Genomic DNA, 12,351 nt, shown 5'->3' with positions numbered 1-12,351 from the left:
TGGCCAAGGTGTCGAACCTGTAGAACTTAACAAACGTGTTCACACCAGACCAAGTAGCTGCACAGCACAACTGTAAGGCCGAGACACCCCGGGCAGCCGCCCAGAAGAACCCACCAACCTTGTGCAGTGGGCCTGAACCAAACTCGGCAGCGGCAGAGCAGCCAAAGTATAGGCTTGTTAGATAGTCAATTTGAGCCAACGAGCAATGGACTGCTTGGAGTCAGGACGACCAGTTTTCGTAGCATCTTAAAGGACAAAAAGCGAGTCAGACTTCCTGCGTTGAGCAGTCCTTTTGATGTAAATCCTCAAAGCCCTCACAACATCCAGGGACTTTGGAGCAACTGAAGGGTCAGATAAGTCTGGAACCACAATTGGCTGATTTACATGAAAGGCAGACACCACTTTCGGCAAAAACTGGGCAAGTTCTGAGCTCTGCCCTATCCTCATGAAACCCCAAGTATGGGCTCTTACAGAACAAGGCCTCCAATTCCGACACTTGCCGAGCCGAAGCCAAGGCCACTAACATAACAGTCTTTCACGTTAGGTATTTTAAGTAAACCGTATGCAAGGGTTCAAACCAATCCGACTGGAGAAAGGGCAACACCACATTGAGGTCCCACGGAGCAGTGGGATGAACAAATGGTGGTTGAATGTGCAACACCCCCTTAAAGAAGGTCTGTACTTAAGGAAGTACCGCCAGTTGTTTCTGGAAGAAGATAGAGAGCCAAAATCTGAACCTTGATAGAGCCTAATCGTAGGCCCTTATCCACTCCTGCTTGCAGTAGAAGCCGGCCCAGACGAAATTCCACAGGAGAACATTCCGAACCATCACACCAAGAAACATATTTCTTCCAAATACGGTGGTAATGTTTGGAGGTAACCACCTTACGTGCCTGAATCACAGTGGAAACCACCTTGGATGGAAGACCCTTCCTGGTTAAAATCTCTCTCCCAACTTCCAGGCCGTCAAACGTAGCCAGCCGCTGTAAGTCTGGATAGACGAACGGTCCTTATTGAAGAAGGTCATTGAGAAGCGGCAGAGGCCAGGGTTCCTCCAACGATAGGGCCAGGAGGTCCGCATAACAGGCCCGTCGGGGCCAATCTGGGGCAATGAGAATTGCCTGAACCCTTCCCTTTGAGTCTATTGAGAACTCTTGGAATTAGAGAAATTGGAGGAAACAGGTAAACGAACTAGTAAATCCATGGCGTCGTCAGAGCGTCTACCGTAACTGCCTGCGAGTTCCTCGTTCTGGAGCAGTAACGACGGAGCTTCTTGTTGAGACGAGAAGCCATCAGGTCTGTCTGTGGACAACCCCACCGGGGTTGTTGAAAACACCCGAGGGTGGAGGCCCCATTCCCCCGGATGGAGGTCGTGCCTGCTTAGGAAGTCCACTCTTGGAATGTAAACGGCTGAGATGGCCCTTGCATTGGCTTTCGCCCAGAGGAGTAATCTCGACACCCCTCGCGTGGCATTGTCAGTCTTCACCTGGATAGCCCGATTCCGAAGGAGGGATGAGGCCTGTATTAGAGCATTGCAAATTGCCCTGAGTTCCAGGATGTTGATTGGAAGAGCAGATTCCTGAAACTACCATGTCCCCTGGAATTGTGATCCTTGAGTCACAGCTCCCCAACCCCGGAGGTTGGCATCTGTTGTCAACAGCATCCATGACTGGGTGTTGAAACTCTGACCCTCCACCAGATGGGGGACTTGTAGCCACCATAGCAGGGATAACCGTGCTTTCGGTGACCGGGTTATAGGCTGATGCATGTGCAGGCGAGATCCCAATGATTTGTCCAACAAAACCAGTTGAGATGGTCACGCGTGGAACTTGCCGTACTGTATCGCCCCATAGGATGCCACCATCTTGCCTGGCAAGCGGATGCAAAGTTGAATTGAGACCACACGAGGTCTCAGCACTGACCGGACCATAGACTGAATAGTCAAGGCCTTGTCCATAGGAAGGTAAACCTTCTGAGACACCGTATCCAGGATCATCCCCAGGAACTGAATTCTCCAAGACAGTTACAAGTGAGATATCTGGAAATTGCTTTATGGATCACGGATGGACACTCAAACGAGTAGTCGACACTGTGCAGAAGCTGTTCCCAGGACACCGCCTTTATCAGGAGAACGTCCAGGTACGGAATTATTTGGCACCCCTCATGTGCAGCATCATTTCCGCCATGACCTTTGTGAATACCCTTGGGGCTGTGTGGAGAGACCGAAGGGTAAGGCCTGAAACAGGAAATGCTGGTCCAGAATTGCTAACCGGAGGATCGCTTGGTGAGGGGGCCAAATTGGGATATGTAGGTATGCGTCCTTTATATCCAGGGACACCAGAAACTCCCCTCCTCCAGATTCGCTATCACTGCTCTTCCACTTTTAATTTGAACACCCGAAGAGAAGGGTTCAGGGATTTTAGGTTCAAGATCGGTCGTACAGATCTGTCCAGCTTCGGAACCACAAAGAGTAAAAGCCCTTTGTGTGCAGCTGAGGAGGCACTGGAACAGTAACTCCTGCAGAAAGCAGCTTTTGCACTGCCTGCTGTAAGGAAACCCTGGCTTCCTGTGAAGATGGTAAGCCTGATCTGAAGAATCTGAGAGGAGGGATTTCCTGGAATTCCAGCTGGTATCCTTGGGATAGGAGGTCCCTCACCCAAGGATCCCAGCAGGACTCTGCCCATATGTGGGCAAAATGTTGAAGGCGAGCACCTACTTGAAAGTCACCTTGCTGATGGGGCCAACCGTCAAACGAAGGTCTTCGTGAAAGAGGATCCTAAAGTCTGATCTGCAGGTCCAGCAGCTGCTGGTTTACAGGACTTACCACAAGATCCTCTAGCAGCATTGGAGGCACCTTTGGCTTTGCCTCTGAATCTGGCCACCCGAAAGGACTGCAGGGAGGGTCCAGGTTAGGGACGCCTGGCAGGTGGCGGAGCAGACAGCAGATATGTAGATTTACCTGCAGTTGGCTGAGATATCCACTTGTTCAGTTCTTCCTCAAACAAGGCATCACCTGTAAAAGGAAGGTTCTCCACACCTTTTTTTGAATCGGCATCCGCTGACCATTGACGCAGCCACAGGGCTCTACGAGCAGATACCGCCATAGCAGTGGTACGGCCGTTAATGATACTAAGTTCCTTAACAGCCTCACTCAAAGTTTGCAGCATTTTGGATATGTAGTAGTAATGTAACTATCTCTTCCTGAGGTAGTGTCAGCAGCCCTTTCAGTACCTCATCAGACCATTTTACCAAGGTTCTAGAAATCCAGCCGCAGACTATATGGTAGGGCGTTGGGCTACACCCGCTGCAGAGTACATTGATTTAAGAGTGGTTTCAATCTTGCGATCTTCTGGGACTTTAAGGGAAACAGCCCCAGGTACAGGTAAAAATAAGAATTTACTTACCGATAATTATATTTCTCGTAGTCCGTAGTGGATGCTGGGAACTCCGTAAGGACCATGGGGAATAGCGGCTCCGCAGGAGACTGGGCACAAAAAGTAAAAGCTTTAGACTAGCTGGTGTGCACTGGCTCCTCCCCCTATGACCCTCCTCCAAGCCTCAGTTAAGATACTGTGCCCGGACGAGCGTACATAATAAGGAAGGATCTTGAATCCCGGGTAAGACTCATACCACCCACACCAATCACACCGTACAACTCGTGATCTGAACCCAGTTAACAGTATGATAACCGTAGGAGCCTCTGAAAAGATGGCTTCCAACAATAAACAACCCGATTTGTTTGTAACAATAACTATATACAAGTATTGCAGACAATCCGCACTTGGGATGGGCGCCCAGCATCCACTACGGACTACGAGAAATAGAATTATCGGTAAGTAAATTCTTATTTTCTCTGACGTCCTAGTGGATGCTGGGAACTCCGTAAGGACCATGGGGATTATACCAAAGCTCCCAAACGGGCGGGAGAGTGCGGATGACTCTGCAGCACCGAATGAGAGAACTCCAGGTCCTCCTCAGCCAGGGTATCAAATTTGTAGAATTTAGCAAACGTGTTTGCCCCTGACCAAGTAGCTGCTCGGCAAAGTTGTAAAGCCGAGACCCCTCGGGCAGCCGCCCAAGATGAGCCCACCTTCCGTGTGGAATGGGCTTTTACAGATTTTGGCTGTGGCAGGCCTGCCACAGAATGTGCAAGTTGAATTGTACTACAAATCCAACGAGCAATCGTCTGCTTAGAAGCAGGAGCACCCAGCTTGTTGGGTGCATACAGTATAAACAGCGAGTCAGATTTTCTGACTCCAGCCGTCCTGGAAACATATTTTTAGGGCCCTGACTACGTCCAGCAACTTGGAGTCCTCCAAGTCCCTAGTAGCCACAGGTACCACAATAGGTTGATTCATGTGAAACGCTGAAACCACCTTAGGGAGAAATTGAGGACGAGTCCTCAATTCCGCCCTATCCGAATGAAATATCAGGTAAGGGCTTTTATAGGATAAAGCCGCCAATTCTGATACGCGCCTGGCTGAAGCCAGGGCCAACAGCATTACCACTTTCCATGTGAGATATTTCAAATCCACTGTGGCAAGTGGTTCAAACCAATGTGATTTTAGGAACCCTAAAACTACATTGAGATCCCAAGGTGCCACTGGAGGCACAAAAGGAGGCTGTATATGCAGTACCCCTTTGACAAACGTCTGAACTTCAGGCACTGAAGCCAGTTCTTTCTGGAAGAAGATCGACAGGGCCGAAATTTGAACCTTAATGGATCCTAATTTTAGGCCCATAGACAATCCTGCTTGCAGGAAATGTAGGAAACGACCCAGTTGAAATTCCTCCGTAGGGGCCTTCTTGGCCTCACACCACGCAACATATTTTCGCCAAATGCGATGATAATGTTTTGCAGTTACATCCTTCCTGGCCATGATCAGGGTAGGGATGACTTCATCTGGAATGCCTTTTTCCTTCAGGATCCGGCGTTCAACCGCCATGCCGTCAAACGCAGCCGCGGTAAGTCTTGGAACAGACAAGGTCCCTGCTGGAGCAGGTCCTTCCTTAGAGGTAGAGGCCACGGGTCCTCCGTGAGCATCTCTTGCAGCTCCGGGTACCAAGTTCTTCTTGGCCAATCCGGAGCCACGAGTATCGTTCTTACTCCTCTCCTTCTTATGATTCTCAGTACTTTTGGTATGAGAGGAAGAGGAGGGAACACATATACCGACTGGAACACCCACGGAGTTACCAGAGCGTCCACCGCTATTGCCTGAGGGTCCCTTGACCTGGCGCAATATCTGTCCAGTTTCTTGTTGAGACGGGACGCCATCATGTCCACCTTTGGTTTTTCCCAACGGTTTACAATCACTTGGAAGACTTCTGGATGAAGTCCCCACTCCCCCGGGTGGAGGTCGTCCACTCCCGGAATGAACACTGCTGACAGTGCTATCACATGATTTTCCGCCCAGCGGAGAATCCTTGCAGCTTCTGCCATTGCCCTCCTGCTTCTTGTGCCGCCCTGTCTGTTTACGTGGGCGACAGCCGTGATGTTGTCCGACTGGATCAATACCGGTTGACCCTGAAGTAGAGGCCTTGCTTGACTTAGGGCATTGTAAATGGCCCTTAGCTCTAGGATATTTATGTGAAGAGACGTTTCCATGCTTGACCACAAGCCCTGGAAATTTCTTCCCTGTGTGACTGCTCCCCAGCCTCTCAGGCTGGCATCCGTGGTTACCAGCATCCAATCCTGAATGCCGAATCTGCGGCCCTCTAGAAGATGAGCCTTCTGTAACCACCACAGGAGAGATACCCTTGTCCTTGGAGATAGGGTTATCCGCTGATGCATCTGAAGATGCGATCCGGACCATTTGTCCAGCAGATCCCACTGAAAAGTTCTTGCATGGAATCTTCCGAATGGAATCGCTTCATAAGAAGCCACCATTTTTCCCAGGACTCTCGTGCACTGACACTTGTCCTGGTTTTAGGAGGTTCCTGACTAGCTCGGATAACTCCCTGGCCTTCTCCTCCGGGAGAAACACCTTTTTCTGGACTGTGTCCAGAATCATCCCTAGGAACAGTAGACGTGTTGTTGGAATCAGCTGTGATTTTGGGATATTTAGAATCCACCCGTGCTGACGTAGCACTACCTGAGATAGTGCTACTCCAACCTCTAACTGTTCCCTGGACCTTGCCCTTATCAGGAGATCGTCCAAGTAAGGGATAATTAATACGCCTTTTCTTCGAAGAAGAATCATCATTTCGGCCATTACCTTGGTAAAGACCCGTGGTGCCGTGGACAATCCAAACGGCAGCGTCTGAAACTGATAATGACAGTTTTGTATCACAAACCTGAGGTACCCTTGGTGAGAAGGGTAGATTGGGACATGGAGATAAGCATCCTTGATGTCTAGAGATACCATATAGTCCCCTTCTTCCAGGTTCGCTATCACTGCTCTGAGTGACTCCATCTTGAATTTGAACCTTTTTATGTAAGTGTTCAAAGATTTTAGATTTAAAATTGGTCTCACCGAGCCGTCCGGCTTCGGTACCACAAACAGCGTGGAATAATACCCCTTTCCCTGTTGTAGGAGGGGTACCTTGATTATCACCTGCTGGGAATACAGCTTGTGAACAGCTTCCAATACTGCCTCCCTGTCGGAGGGAGACGTTGGTAGAGCAGACTTCAGGAACCGGCGAGGGGGAGACGTCTCGAATTCCAATTTGTACCCCTGTGATACTACCTGCAGGATCCAGGGGTCCACTTGCGAGTGAGCCCACTGTGCGCTGAAATTCTTGAGACGGCCCCCCACCGTGCCCGAGTCTGCTTGCAGAGCCCCAGCGTCATGCTGAGGACTTGGCAGAAGCGGGGGAGGGCTTCTGCTCCTGGGAAGAGGCTGTATGGTGCAGTCTTTTTCCCCTTCCTCTGCCCCGGGGAAGGAACGAGCGGCCTTTTTCCCTCTTGCCCTTATAGGGACGAAAGGACTGGGTTTGAAAAGACGGTGTCTTTTTCTGCTGAGAGGTGACCTGGGGTAAAAAGGTGGATTTTCCAGCCGTTGCTGTGGCCACCAGGTCCGATAGACCGACCCCAAATAACTCCTCCCCTTTATACGGCAATACTTCCATATGTCGTTTGGAATCCGCATCACCTGACCACTGTCGTGTCCATAACGTTCTTCTGGCAGAAATGGACATCGCACTTACTCTAGATGCCAGGGTGCAAATATCCCTCTGTGCATCTCGCATATATAGTAATGCATCCTTTAAATGCTCTATAGTTAACAATATACTGTCCCTATCCAGGGTATCAATATTTTCAGTCAGGGAATCCGACCAAGCCACTCCAGCGCTGCACATCCAGGCTGAGGCGATCGCTGGTCGCAGTATAACACCGGTATGTGTGTATATACCTTTTAAGATATTTTCCAGCCTTCTATCAGCTGGTTCCTTGAGAGCGGCCGTATCAGGAGACGGTAACGCCACTTGTTTTGATAAGCGTGTGAGCGCCTTATCTACCCTAGGGGGTGTTTCCCAACGTGCCCTAACCTCTGGCGGGAAAGGGTATAGTGCCAATAATTTATTAGAAATCAGCAGTTTTTTATCGGGGGAAACCCACGCTTTATCACACACCTCATTTAATTCATCTGACTCAGGAAAAACCACTGGTAGTTTTTTCACACCCCACATAATACCCTTTTTTGTGGTACTTGTAGTGTCAGAAATGTGCAATGCCTCCTTCATTGCCGTGATCATGTAACGTGTGGCCCTACTGGACATTACGTTCGTCTCGTCACCGTCGACACTGGATTCGGTATCCGTGTCAGGGTCTGTGTCGACCATGTGAGGTAACGGGCGTTTTAGCGCCCCTGACGGTGTCCGAGACGCCTGAACAGGCACTAATTGATTTGTCGGCTGTCTCATGTCGTCAACAGTTTTTTGCAAAGTGCTGACATTGTCACGTAATTCTTTAATTACAACCATCCAGTCATGTGTCGACTCCCTAGGGGGTGACATCACTAACACAGGCAATTGCTCTGCTTCCACATCATTTTCCTCCTCATACATGTCGACACAATCGTACCGACACCCAGCACACACACAGGGAATGCTCTGATAGAGGACAGGACCCCACTAGCCCTTTGGGGAGACAGAGGGAGAGTTTGCCAGCACACACCAGAGCGCTATATATATACAGGGATAACCTTATATAAGTGTTACTCCCTGTTATAGCTGCTGTATTTATATATTAGCTGCCAATAGTGCCCCCCTCTCTGTTTTACCCTGTTTCTGTAGTGTAGTCTGCAGGGGAGAGTCAGGGAGCCGTCCTTCCAGCGGAGCTGTGAAAGAAAATGGCGCTTGTGTGCTGAGGAGAAAGGCTCCGCCCCCTTCACGGCGGCCTTTTCTCCCGCTTTTTTCAGGAAACTGGCAGGGGATAAATGCATCCATATAGCCCAGGAGCTATATGTGATGCATTTTATTTAGCCATATAAGGTTTTTATATCATTTTTATTGCGTCTCAGGGCGCTCCCCCCCAGCGCCCTGCACCCTCAGTGACCGGAGTGTGAAGTGTGCTGAGAGCAATGGCGCACAGCTGCAGTGCTGTGCGCTACCTTATTTGAAGACAGGAACGTCTTCTGCCGCCGCTTTCTCCGGACCTCTTCGCTCTTCTGGCTCTGTAAGGGGGCCGGCGGCGCGGCTCCGGGACCCATCCAGGCTGAACCTGTGATCGTCCCTCTGGAGCTAATGTCCAGTAGCCAAGAAGCCCAATCCACTCTGCAGTCAGGTGAGTTCGCTTCTTCTCCCCTTAGTCCCACGATGCAGTGAGCCTGTTGCCAGCAGGACTCACTGAAAATAAAAAACCTATTTAAACTTTTACTTCTAAGCAGCTCAGGAGAGCCACCTAGCTTGCACCCTTCTCGTTCGGGCACAAAAATCTAACTGAGGCTTGGAGGAGGGTCATAGGGGGAGGAGCCAGTGCACACCAGCTAGTCTAAAGCTTTTACTTTTTGTGCCCAGTCTCCTGCGGAGCCGCTATTCCCCATGGTCCTTACGGAGTTCCCAGCATCCACTAGGACGTCAGAGAAACAATCTTAAGCGACAGCCTGGACACAGAAGTATCCACTGTCTGTGGGGCTTCCCAAATTTTCCTATCCTCTGTAGGGAAAGGAAATTAATTTAACACCCATTTAGGGGTAATAAATTTTGTCAGGATTTATTCATGCTGCCTTAGCCAGGGAATCTAATTCCTAAGAAACCGGGGAGGTTGCAGAGGACTTTGGTTTCACATTAAATAACAATTCTTCCGTCTGTTCTTCCTCCTTATCGGGAATATTGAGCACCTCCCTAATGGCATAAATGAGAGCTTTAACACCTGGGGACAGGGAATTATCCTCATCCACCTCAGCCTCTCCTTCCTCAAACTCTGGTAGTTCAGAGTCAGATTGTAATAAATTGTGTGAGAGTGCATTTACGAGAGACCAACAGGAGGGGCTGAAGAGGCTGTCTGTGTTCTGCAGCAGCTACCATAAATGTGTCCATAGTTTGTTCCAGGGTCTATCTTTCTTGTTTAGCCGTAGCCAACTCCGAATTTAATACTGGAAATCATAGTTTTAAATGATTCCATCCACTCTGGTTCCTGCACAATACTACCCTATGAAGGAATTGAGCATTGGGTACAGATTAGGGACCCCTGTGAGGAAGGTGTAAACCTAGACTTGTATAAAGTACACACAGACTTTTCTTTTTCATCCACTAGGGGTCACTGGAGTACTCTTGGAATATGTATGGGGCGTTAGCAGGGACAGGCACATTTAAATATTTAAATTAGTAACTCTCCACCCCCTCCATACTCCCAAAGGTACCTCAGTGTTTTTTGTGCCTCACCGGGATGACACAGGTGGAGAGGTCTCCACAGTTTTTCTACTATTTTTTACAGATTACACTCAGTCTCTTCCCAGCTAATAAAGAAGCTTGGGTCCGGGATTGTTGGTGGTGCTGCTGCAGCAGCAATCGGCTTGTCGGCACTCAGGAGAGGAGCACAGCCATAGACCACAATCAGCTGAGCTGATTGCAGCCTGGGGCTGCAGAAGGAGCTGGACAGAGCTTGCTGAGAGAAGCCCCATCATAGCCTCCACTGTATCCAGGTAAGGAGCGGTTAGGCAGCTCACACTGCCTCCGCTCACTTGCTTTGTCTTGCTGGGGTTGAGGGGCGACAGTGTGCCATGTGGGGCTGTATGTTTTTGTTTTTTTATCATGCCCCTGCTGTCTGCTAGCCGCCGCTCCCAGACAAGCCGCGAACTGCTTAGCAGCCGCCGCTAGGCGCCCACCACCGCTCCCCACCTCTCTCCCGCTAATTGCCACGGTTAGCTTCTAAGTTGACACGGCTCTCTCTTCGGTCGGACCACGGACATGTTAACTGCTGCCGCGGTCCGTCAGTATACAGCGATGCTGCACAGGGGAGATTAGGGCCGCAGCAGCGCCGCGGGATGCACTAAGGATCTCCGTTAAATAATACACTGATTTCTTCAGCATGTTCTGTAATATTATTACTAGCTGCTATCAGGCTATTAAGCCTGTGTAACACTTCTGCAATATAGGGGTATTATGTATGTTACCACATGGCAGGACGCCATTTTAATTCTACTTCCTGTTTCTTCTTCCAGGAAGTTTGCTGTCCTACAACACTCAGCCACTGGAAGAGCAGAGGTGTTAGTAGGAATTCTGTACAGCACAGGTTTCACTGATTGTAGTCTGGCCACTTGCACTGCAATTCAGGCTTATACACACTTTAGTTACATTTTTACTGAGTTGTGGGACTTGTCTGTCTTTGTCTACTTGTCTGTGTACATAATAAGCAAGGCAAATGCAAAAATCAAAAAATCAGCATAGCTGCAATGTCTGTGAGAGTGTTACCTGATGAAACCACCACATGAACAGTAGGTCTTACAAATACGGCTACAAATACAAACCCTTACACTGATCCTCCTTGGGCGATGCTGGCGGATGTCATGACTGGTTTACAATCAGAACTGGCCGCTGCACGAAAGAAGCGCGAGGCGACTAGATGTGAGGCTAGGGTAATACCTCCTGAGATATCAGAAGGGGCTCAGGATATGTCTAGGACTTTGCAAGGGTTACAAAAGTCGAAGTCTAGCTCAATTCTGAAAAATAGCTATTCATCTTATAATTTACCAGTTTCAGCTATGCTGCATTCTGACAATTCAATATCTCAAGAGGAACATGAGGAGGGTGAATTGGGCCAGGAGTCAGATAGTGAGGTTACTGATAGCCCGGCCATTGATAATCTCATCAGGGCAGTACGTTAGGTTCTAAATTTTACGGAGGTTGAAGAACCTCTTTTAAAAGGATGAAGTGTTATTTGCTAAAAGACAGAACACCGGTGTGTGTTTTCCTTATTCAGATTCTCTTAATGAGCAGTTAACAGAAGCATGGAAAAATCCGAACAAACAGTTTTCTATACCTCGACGATTTCTGTCTAGCTACCCGTTTCCAGAGTCTATGAAGTCTAAATGGGAAAATCCACCGGCTGTGGATTCCTTGGTGTCAAAACTTTCTAAAAAGTTAACCATTACAGTACCAGCTGCTACGACGCTTAAAGACCCATCAGAGCGTAAGCTATATGTTAAAGTCAATGTATACAGGAGTAGGGGTGTTCCTTAGACCTGCTTTGGTTGGAGTTTGGGTTAACAAGGCTGTAGTTGCATGGGCAACACAGCTCAAATTAGGCCTACAAGAATACCACCTTCTACTTCTGGCTGATCACATCTGTGAATCTGCTGAGTATCTAGGTACGGCTTCTATGGAAGTTGGCCAGGTTAGTTCTTGCCTTACAGCTTCACTAGTTGCGGCACGACGTGCAATTTGGCTGCAATCTTGGCAGGCGGAGTCAAACGAGGAATAGAAGCGTTGCCTTACGCTGGCGAGATGTTGTTTGGTCCTGAATTGGACAAATGGATTTCTCAGGTCACTGGGGGAAGTCTGTTTTCCTACCATTGCCTACACAGGTTCCTAAACGGAAATACTCTGGACCAGCGTTCAAATCCTTTAGACCTCAGTCCTTTCGAGGCCGTGGTAGAGGAACAACCACACAGTAGACATGGCAGAGGACGTGATTTTCAACAAACCACTAACAGTCGTCAGGACGCCAAGACCACAGACAAGCCAGTGGCATGATGGGCCTCCAGCCCATCGCAGATCTTCAGTTGTGGGAGCATGCCTTCAGAAGTTACACTTGGTGTGGTTTCAGACATCCACAGATGGTTGGATCCGCAATTTAGTGTTCAAAGATTACAAAATAAGAGTTCGACTGTCTTCCACCAATGCTGTTTTTCAAGACAGGTCTGCCTGTGCCAGAAGACAAAAAGGCGGTTCTGCGGACCGCGATTCAGT

At 49.0% G+C, this 12,351-nt stretch overlaps 1 protein-coding gene across 3 annotated transcripts in view; it reads right to left on the bottom strand.

The window, feature by feature from the left end:
* Nucleotides 1-12,351, bottom strand: part of CAPRIN1 (cell cycle associated protein 1) — a 159,506-nt gene that overhangs the window by 20,773 nt on the left and 126,382 nt on the right. The window lies entirely within an intron of this gene.

Source organism: Pseudophryne corroboree, chromosome 11 (genome assembly GCF_028390025.1).
Source record: "Pseudophryne corroboree isolate aPseCor3 chromosome 11, aPseCor3.hap2, whole genome shotgun sequence".
NCBI lineage: Eukaryota > Metazoa > Chordata > Amphibia > Anura > Myobatrachidae > Pseudophryne > Pseudophryne corroboree.
This window is presented reverse-complemented; position numbering and strand designations above follow the sequence as displayed.